This window comes from Styela clava, chromosome 4 (genome assembly GCF_964204865.1).
Source record: "Styela clava chromosome 4, kaStyClav1.hap1.2, whole genome shotgun sequence".
In the NCBI taxonomy this organism is placed as follows: Eukaryota; Metazoa; Chordata; class Ascidiacea; order Stolidobranchia; family Styelidae; genus Styela; species Styela clava.
The window spans coordinates 5,577,637-5,587,271 of record NC_135253.1 but is presented as its reverse complement, the minus strand read 5'-3'; the positions used below and the strand labels follow the sequence as shown (position 1 = coordinate 5,587,271).

The 9,635-nt window shown below is 34.5% G+C and overlaps 1 long non-coding RNA gene across 1 annotated transcript; it reads right to left on the bottom strand.

Annotated features, from left to right (window-relative positions):
* Positions 1-7,827: 7,827 nt before the first annotated feature.
* On the bottom strand, positions 7,828-9,379 carry LOC144422276 (uncharacterized). The gene is made up of 3 exons (XR_013475250.1): positions 9,183-9,379; positions 8,501-8,577; positions 7,828-8,209 (listed from the first exon to the last, which is right to left on the bottom strand). It is a non-coding gene; the product is annotated as an uncharacterized LOC144422276 (long non-coding RNA).
* Between the last annotated feature and the right edge of the window lie 256 nt (positions 9,380-9,635).

Below are 9,635 nucleotides of genomic sequence, written 5' to 3'. Positions count from 1 at the left end.
ATTACGCATATTTACTTTTGTGTAGTTATAGCTGGATAATGTCAGAGACTCGTTTTGGCTGAGGGAGGGAATTCAGAGTGGATTAGTAGATTGAACTTGCTTGTCCCCTATTCTCGTATGGAATCTGATAAAAATGTTAATATGATCTCATTTCATTTAGAATTGACATCAATCGTTCAAAAATAGGGAGTTTTGAATTTTAATTAAGATCGAATGAAATAAGAAATTTACTAAAATCGATTGTAAACAACGCTTTGTCGTTCTAGTTACTTTACGACTGCTGACAACATTAGTTGAAGAATATACCTTATTTATGCGTAGTAATCAGAGCTGAAGTGTAAATTAGAATCGTAATTGAGAAGAGTCGACTGGTCTCCTATAGACTAAGTTTATAGATAATTAATTAATCGATATGACCTCCGATACGTATATGGCACAATACTGAAGTATATAATTGGTCCATCCGTACAGTATCTTTTATACACGAAGAGAGAGATATTGAAATCTTCAATAAAAAGAACATTAAATTTGTTCAAATCGAAAAAAAGACGATTAATTTTTTTTTTAAACTCAAAGGTTACCAACAGAGTCACTCATATAATACAGGTTCAATACGCAAATTCATATTTGCGACTGAATATATTATCAGTAGCATGTGAAATCATTAGCGTTGGTGCTCAGTTCTACTGACTTTACTCTAAATTGCTACTAAAGCATTTTGCAAAACGAGGTGCTGTTGCTTAATTTTTACTATGTCGTTGTTGTAGTCCAGCCCAACCACCAATCCATCATCGTTATACCGTGAACAAAATATGCCATTGATCTTCGTGTTTTAGGCATATTATTTGCATCGGTAGGCATTATCACGTGGTGCACCAGATATTTCTACGGCCGGCCAGCCTAAAAACACACCGTTTTTACAATATTCATCAATATTGTACCATCGCTGATTACACGTCTCAAAAATTCCGTTAATACCAAATGAAAGCGAAAGATGTGAATCAGGGTCGTATAAAGAAAAGATACAAGAATACGACATGTCCAAAATCCTGTCCAATTCTGATGTTTATGTCCAATTAACTCTGGTAAAAAGTCTCATTTTCCAAAGTCTACTATAGGAAAACTAATAATACAGATATGCAGAATGTGTAGTACTGAATGGATTACATGAAACATCGACTCGTTCTGTTTTAAGAATGTTTAAGTTATTTAAATTGAGAAATTAACTATAAAAACAATATTAGACAGTACTGATATACAGAGCAAAAAGATTGTGATTTTCAACTCTTTACTCAGAGAAATTAATCACTAATGAACATGTATATCTGAGGTGATCTCTGAATCAGTAACACTTACGAAAATCATGCTTTGTAACCCCTATAGTATCTAAAATTACGTTGTTTACACGATTTATAATAATAATAGTAATTATGCCAAATGATGGATTCGGATTAATTTAAGCTTTAGTCCGGCAGAATCGGGCCTTAACATTGTTTTGGGACATAAAGTTTTTTTTATTGTTCAGATATAATGTATATGACATATATAATGATACCCAGGTGGGTGTGGAGTATATAATGTTGAGCAATTTTTTTTAAGTGGATTTAAAGTATTCGGTCCAAGATGACGCACATCCTGAACCCTAACCTGGTAAACATACAATGTTCAGGTTGTGCGCCATCTCGATACGAATACTTCAGGAGCGCCTTTTTGTTAAAAACAATTATTTCATAACTACATGGTTTAATTTTGCATACATAGTAACATTGAATCTCCTTACAATGTCAGAAATTTAATTTCAGTAGAATAAATGGTAGTTTATTTCACTAATACAAGCCAAGATCCATCGACAGCATCTAGCCACTTTCTATTGCGCTCTTCAAACTACATTTGCGTTGCCGCGCGCATTTCGTTTTCCTAGTTTAAGCTTAGGGACTTGGAAAATATTTAATTAGTTGAATTGGATTGGAATATTTGACCTCGTTTTTCACTCCGAACAAGGCCATGTAAAACCATCCACTGGTATCTAAAGATGTGTAACGTGTTTTCTTTTGGAAGAACCGCAACCTTTCAGTGCTGCATTGACTTTGGCAAAATTAATATATCCTTGTGGAGATAGAAGGTATGCGTATGCGAAACCGAGATGTGCACCTGTTATGCCAATATAGTTGAGTCGAACGTTTTGAATACTAGTATATCACACACATTTTCCTGCGTGCTTCGGTTGTACGTAGTAACGCGCACATGCATCAAATTTCACTTGATTATTGAGCTATAGGTTTTTGACGAACTTTTGTGTATGGTTCCATTCCAAAGAATTTGTATGCTGTTCTAAAGAATACTAGTTTCAGCTTTTTCATTCCTTCAAACCGCGTGTTGAAAGTAAGTTTTGTGATATTGCGTGTTGGTTTCCAACATCCTTAAATCGGGGATGCCAGTAAATCTTTAATACAAAAAGATCAGTAACATCTGCAATAAAAACAGCAGTACCCACTCAAATGACAGCTGGGGGATGGATACTCTTAGTATCTGCTCCATCGCGTGTCTATTTAACCAGTTTACATGAGTGCCAATTGGTATCTAAGCTCAGCCATATAGACAAAAAGTTTCGGACTGCAGTTGGCGTGACGAAATGTTTTTAAATATATATTCTACAATAAGATTATTTAATTGCATACTACTGAAGTCTGAAAGTTCCGCCTTATATGTGTTTTCCCATTGTACTATTCCTTTACTGATATTCAATAATATGACGCTCATCTGACATAGTTCAAGTGTGTAGATGGGTATATTCTTTCCCACGCTGCTCAGATGGTAATGCGCGAATATATATAAGAATTGCTAATATTGGGTTTCAATGCGATGAAATCCCATCTTGGCATTTCTGCCTCTCGCAATTGCTGCGTATACTTATCGAGGAAGTTCTGTGGCGTGGTTATCAAATGAAAAAAAAACATGGAAGTATTTGTTCTACTTCTCTACTACTATCAAACCTTGTCATTTTGTGAAAACTTTTTTCCATGCAATCTTTTTTTTGAAACATCCCCAACAACCACAATTAATTCTGTTATTAAACTTCCAAAACAAACACATAAAATCATCAACAGATGCATATCACCAAGTAGATATTGCTGAATTGATCTTTATTTTATCATTTTTCGTATAATTCTTTTTGGTAAACCTGTTATCTATCGTAAATACAGCACTTTTGACAATGTTGTAGTGTGACTTTTTTGGCCTCTCATTTTTGATATTTGTAGTTAGAGCTCTTTGGGCTCTGTCAAACAAAGTTACATACAAAATATTGGTTGTAAATTGCAAAACATGATCATGTTGTTGGAATAACTTGGCATTTTACCACCCGTATATCATTCATTGTTGAGAATATTAATAGAATTATAAAATTTAAAAATCCGTTTTCGTGAAATTTTTGTTGTAGCTGAATTCCAGGGACAGCATGGCAACAGGCAAGAGAAGCACGGTCGCCTCTTTTAGTTTATGACAGGGTTTCTTAAAAGGGGACCCCGTCCTCCTTGGAGGCCGCTGATCGGTTATCTGGGAGCACGAACAAACAGATGGAAATGCGAATATATAATAACAATGTATTTTTATAGAAGAGAAGGAGCAAAAGTGTTGAAAGTCTTTGGTAATTTGAAAAGCATTGGCATGGAACATAAGAATGAACTACATTCTTTCCCATGGATATACTATAAAATGTAGCAATTTTCTCATTCTTGTTCTCGTGATATCATTATTTTTCCCTGCGTCGTCGTGATCATCCCGCTGCATAACAATTCTCACTAAAAAATAATTGACTGTCCTCCACCGGGTGTATATCCACTTGAACCACTGGCGACTGCATTAGCAAGCTTGTATTGATAATTGCAACAAAAACGGGTTTTTTGAAATAGTACTCTTTATTTTACGCGTATGTTTCGACAGTATTTCCATATACTGTATATGGGTCGCGACCCAAAGCTGGGCTCAACAAATACCTAAAAGTTATTGATTTTATTTCTTAGTAAATTTGGTGTTTGCGTAGTTTGTGCACAACCTGAACATAGTATTGCAACAGGGTATGGTTCAGGTTGTGCGTCATTATGATGCACATGTTTGACGGAAAACACTAATACAAATATCTCAATAAATACCTAAAAGTTATTGATTTTATTTCCTAGTAAATTTGGTGCTTGCGTAGTTTGTGCACCAAGATTGCGCACAACCTGAACATAGTATTGTAACAGGTTATGGTTCAGGTTGTGCGTCATTATGATGCACAGGTTCGACGAAAAACACTAATACAAATATCGAGCCGTAAAAAAAATTGCTCAAGGCTGCAAACTCCACACTCATGTAGAAATGATGGGCAATGACCCTAAGATGAATAATCACAAATAAAAAAAACTCTATGTCTGAAATTAAGCTTGGGCTAAAAAGGTCCCCTTATCTGCCGGACTACTTGTAATAAAATAAAGTATCGACTTAAGAATAGGAAATGAATAAAAAAAATGTCGAAGATTTAGAGATGTTTCAGGAGAATGAGTGGTGAATGTTCTTTTATCTTTGTTGTTTAAAGGTTCAAGTACAGGTTCGTTATTTGTCAGATTTTGCAATTCATTTTTTAATTCCCAGTTTAAGTTATTGCTTTTGCAATCTTACAAAATATCATCAATCCTTTAAATTTTGATTTGTCTCGGAATTTATATTTGGTAATATTCCTCAGTGTACAAAAGACTCACACATACACAGCGGCGGAGGTTACCGATGAATCAATAATCTTTAATAACTTTTATTTACTTCAAGAATGCAAACGAAATTTAACGTTTAGACAAGTAGTCTAAAATATGGTGTATCTGAGTAAACTTCATATTTGTGTCGCGTGATAGACATGTACGTCGTGATAACAAAAACACCTATATATAGCAGCGTCACACATTCTATATTCAAACGGCCCCAGCATTAAATCCACTGCTGCATTTTTATTTTAGTATTTATGCTCGTATTGTTCCTCAAGCCGTCGAGGACTTCAGAAGTCTTTCAGCTAAACGTTTCAGAGTTTAGAAACAGCACGTTCTGAAAATATTTCACACGCCACAAATAATGCAACCATGCGTGGTAATGATTCTGTGGAAAATATGGCGCTTTATAGATGCAAAATCAGTTATTTCGCATATAGCGTGTGTTTACCCGTTATATAATATGGCGTCACTCAGACATGGCGTGTCCAACTGTCCACCACATTATCGAAGTTGGACCCCTTCCACCTCTACGTGTTGCTGGTGATATTAAGCTTTGTTCGAATGTTGAAAAACTTCAATCGTAATTCGTGACATGTCAGATCAATGACGATGAGATTTAAACTGATTAATAATAAAATTAAACGAATTGATCAGAATTTCGTTTATATAAGTGGGTAATTTGAGGAAATGTTAGACGCACGATTTCTCGAGAAATTTAATGAAACACCCCTCGGACAATGAAAAGAAAAATCGTATAATTACAACACTAATCTCAAAGTTTAATTAAAGTGTCAGATTGTAAACAGAAAAATTAGGTACAAGTTCACGAAAAGCAATATCAAGAAAGTGAAAGCTAATTACAAAGTAAAATTAATGTTGATCGCGTCAAAAACATTTTTGTTTATCAATCCACCTTAATTGAATAAGGATTACAATTAGTAGGTTGCAAAAAGGATTGCTTTGTCGAATAATGTCGATCTATAATTTGGACAAGTGTATGTGACAGTAGCAACGATTGAGAATGTTTCCCACAAATTAATCAAAGATTAAGTTTTGACACGATTTTGTAATTTTGCACTAATGATAACAATTATCTGAAATGATGGACATACAGTTTAAGTGAGATTGTGGGAAACAAAGTTGTCTATTTACACCAAATCCGGAAATTAATAAAGTATACCCATCTTAACGTCCTCGATATACGTCATGAAATGACGCTCATAAATGAAAGAATTTCCATGTAAGTTGATTGCCAGTTAGCCATCAAGCCGCCCCCAGTTTTTATCAAGATGCCATAGGTACTGCAGAATAACACTTTTGGTGGACTTGTTGAATACATTGATTTGTTTCAAATTGCGCATTTAACATTCTTAACAAGGCTATTTATCCTGCCATAGCAAGTCAAGTTATATTTCAACAACATGTTTTTACAAATTACTTATTTTATGTACGGAATTAAATTTATTTGCTCATTGTTGTAAACAAGATATGCTTGGGATTCAAAAGCCATGCCCACAATTTCTTCCATAGGATGTAACAAATTGAATCTGTTATTAGGGACATGCCCTAACAATGTGAAATCAATTGTTCCATTAATTCCGGAGTAGCGGATTTTTCGCAGAAACAACAATAATCACCCGAATAGTGATATGAAAAACCAGAATTTCACAAAGCGATTCATATGTTGGGGAAGGTGGGGCACGTTGGGACATGGGGCACAGTGGAAAATCAGCTGTCACACTGATACTATATCCGCAATCCTGCCCGCGGTTTGATGTTTCAATCCGCCCTTCGGCGAGTTACAACGTCCCCACGAACGGACAACGGACGGGTAGAGCGGCGCAAGCTATGAGGTGAAAATGGTTTTGGGAGGTTGAAACTAAAATTTCACCGTTTCAGTTTTTTCTTTTTTCTACTTTAGCCTTTCCAACATGACAAACCACCGTATGATATTTTTCAGCTTTAGTCTACTGTAAAATATTCATGAGGTTGGCGAGTGGATGTGCGCTCCGAATTTCGCCGTGGGATGGTCTGAAAATATATGTGTTTCCTATGAGAAACAATGGACCGGGGTTCAGCGGGACATGCCCTACAGGGCACAATTCGAGAGTGTTCGATACAATAAGTGCTTAGAGACCTAGAGATGCGTTATATTTTGTGTAAGATTATGGTTTCTTTCGACCCATGGCCCAATATGGAATATATTCGAGAATCAATAATATTTCCAGATTTAGATTCGAGGAAGGAAGTAATCAAATTTGTTTGCGAAATTTTTTGTCGAAATATCTGAACTATTTCAGTTGAACATTTATTTGAAAATAATAAATCTTCAAATTTAAAGTCTCCCTGTTCATTAGATGATTATGCCTATTAATTGCTTATTTTTAAGGGCACACTTCGTTGAATTTTGACAGACTGACCCATTGTGCCCCAGGGTCTGTCCGAATGTGCCCCACAAGTGAAGTACAGTGGGACACTTGACAGACGTTTCTCAAAGCATTTTGGTAGTAAGATGTGTGTCGCAATAGAATTTCTTAGTCGCTGAATATAAACTACATTTACCCTCTCTGCATTAGTCCCTCCAAGTCAAGTGAATATGCAAAATTAACGGCTCAAAATATGCAAAAGAAAAAAGTGTCCCAACTATCCCCACTTTCCCCTACATTTCGTGTCCATATATGCTAATGATTTATGACTTGTTCACGTAGCTCATTCAGGACGTCAACAGGGCACCTAAACAGTACTTCTAGTAACCTTACACTACAGCGTCATTGGTAGAACGGGTAGTCAATGTGGTAGTCATATATGTTTAATTTATACGAAAACTTTGTTCGCTCATTTAACACGCAAATGCGGAACTCGCGCTTCCGATATTAAAAGCCTAATCCCCTCACACGATAAATGCTCCTATATGACATCATACTTTAATCATTTTTGTTCATTTTATTCAACTAATTGCCATTTCTCTTTATTGATAGTTCAAGTAAGCAAGAAAGGAACTGTAATTAATTAATCTTTTTTAAAAGCAAGATTCAATTCTTTTTGCATTATGGCATCAACCGACAAACAGACTTTTGAAGTGACCCAATCTGGTGCAAAAGGTTGGGTATACAAACGTTCTAAGGTGTTTTTAGAATCTTTTCTGCCTTCTTCTGATATCCTTTACGAGACAAATGACACAATAAATTTTTATTTGCAACTAGTGTATTCATTCTAATTTTGTCAACAAAGTAAAAATGTAAAATTGTATAAAAGATGATACAAAATTGTGTAATTTTCAAATTTGTTTCAAAGCACAAAAACATAAATATATTTACACCATTGATTTAATTCAGAAAAAAAATTGTGTTGAAATGCATCAGGCGCAGTAACAATGAAAATAATAACTAACATTTGAGAAAAAAACTAATAATTCAAACGTCCAATTTCTTCCGCGTCTAGAAATCTCAATATTTCTTCAAATTCATCATCTGAAAAAAATAATGAGAATATAAAAAGTCTGACTTATTCGTATTGAAAACTCTCAAAAGAGCACATTATATTTCTTCAAAAAAAGTTCCATAAAGTAAAGTCACAATACAAAAACTATAATTCATATTTATGTAAACTCATGTATCGTATTTCTCCATATGATTGCTTAATAAAGCTTACAGACCGTCCACCAATATATGGGCTTTTTTTATTCGTTCATAAAATAAGTTAAGAGCACAACCAATGCGACCCGATAGATGAGTGATTATTGGCAAATGAAATAAGTTTACCGGTATGATTCTCCTCTTTGAATTGTGAACGCTTCTTCCTCCCCCAATTTCCGTTGCCGGGAAAACTTGTTGATTGACTAAATATGTAAAAATATTGTTTTATCACTAGAACATTATGCTAACTATATATTCTAATATAGGTAATAATAATAAAAAGAATATCTGTTTCTATAAATACGTGGAGTCAAGTGTGCTACGTTTCATCCAAATAAATATTGTATGTATACCTGTTACCATTATATACAAGGTGGCCCAATACTAGGTTCGCAGTTATTAATAACCAATATCCACTTTATTCAATTAGTTTAGAAACTGTCAACCTATTTTGGACCGGTATATGATTTTTATATCCACCACAATTTTATCGTCTTTCAATTCCACCGCATAGTAAATAGTAGTTCTAAAACTGGGCTTCAAATTATATAAATCTCTCAAGTTGGAGACTACGGCTCCAAATACCATACCCCTTACTTTCATTAGGTGTAATAAATTAGGTTCGTTATGTCCAATTGGAGAATTTATTTTTGTTAGCTCCGTATATAATATTAGTTGATTAATGTTTGCTTGCCCGGAAAGAATATGTGAAACATTTTTTATGAAAATTGTGGCCCGAAAGTCATCACACTTTTTTCTCTTCACCCATATTGAATTTTTCAAAGATGGAGTAAAAAATTATACTCACTTATCATCAGTTGGATCTTGTGATTCTTGTGCAGTGATGAGGCATGTTTCAGAAATAAGGATGACACACATCAAAGCAACTAACAAACCACGCATTGTCATGTCGTCTATATATCAAACGTTTAGATACAGAAGCAGTTTTTATATTGCAATTTATATATTTACGTTTTACTTATTCTACCCGATGAATGCTTGTGTAATACTGAAATAATCTGAAATCAACCTCTTTAATATAGCAATTCGATCAAATTTAATTACATCTTCCACTTAATTCATATCCTTATCGCTCAATTTAATTGCAGACATTAACTGTTGTAGTGAAGGATGATTACCAAAAGATATTTAATTTAGTTTTGAAAACATCACAGTTGGTGACAATTTCATTTAATACTCTTGAACGTTCTGATGTCATTAAATCTTTACTTTTAATGCGTAAGTTGATCACGTTGGTGTA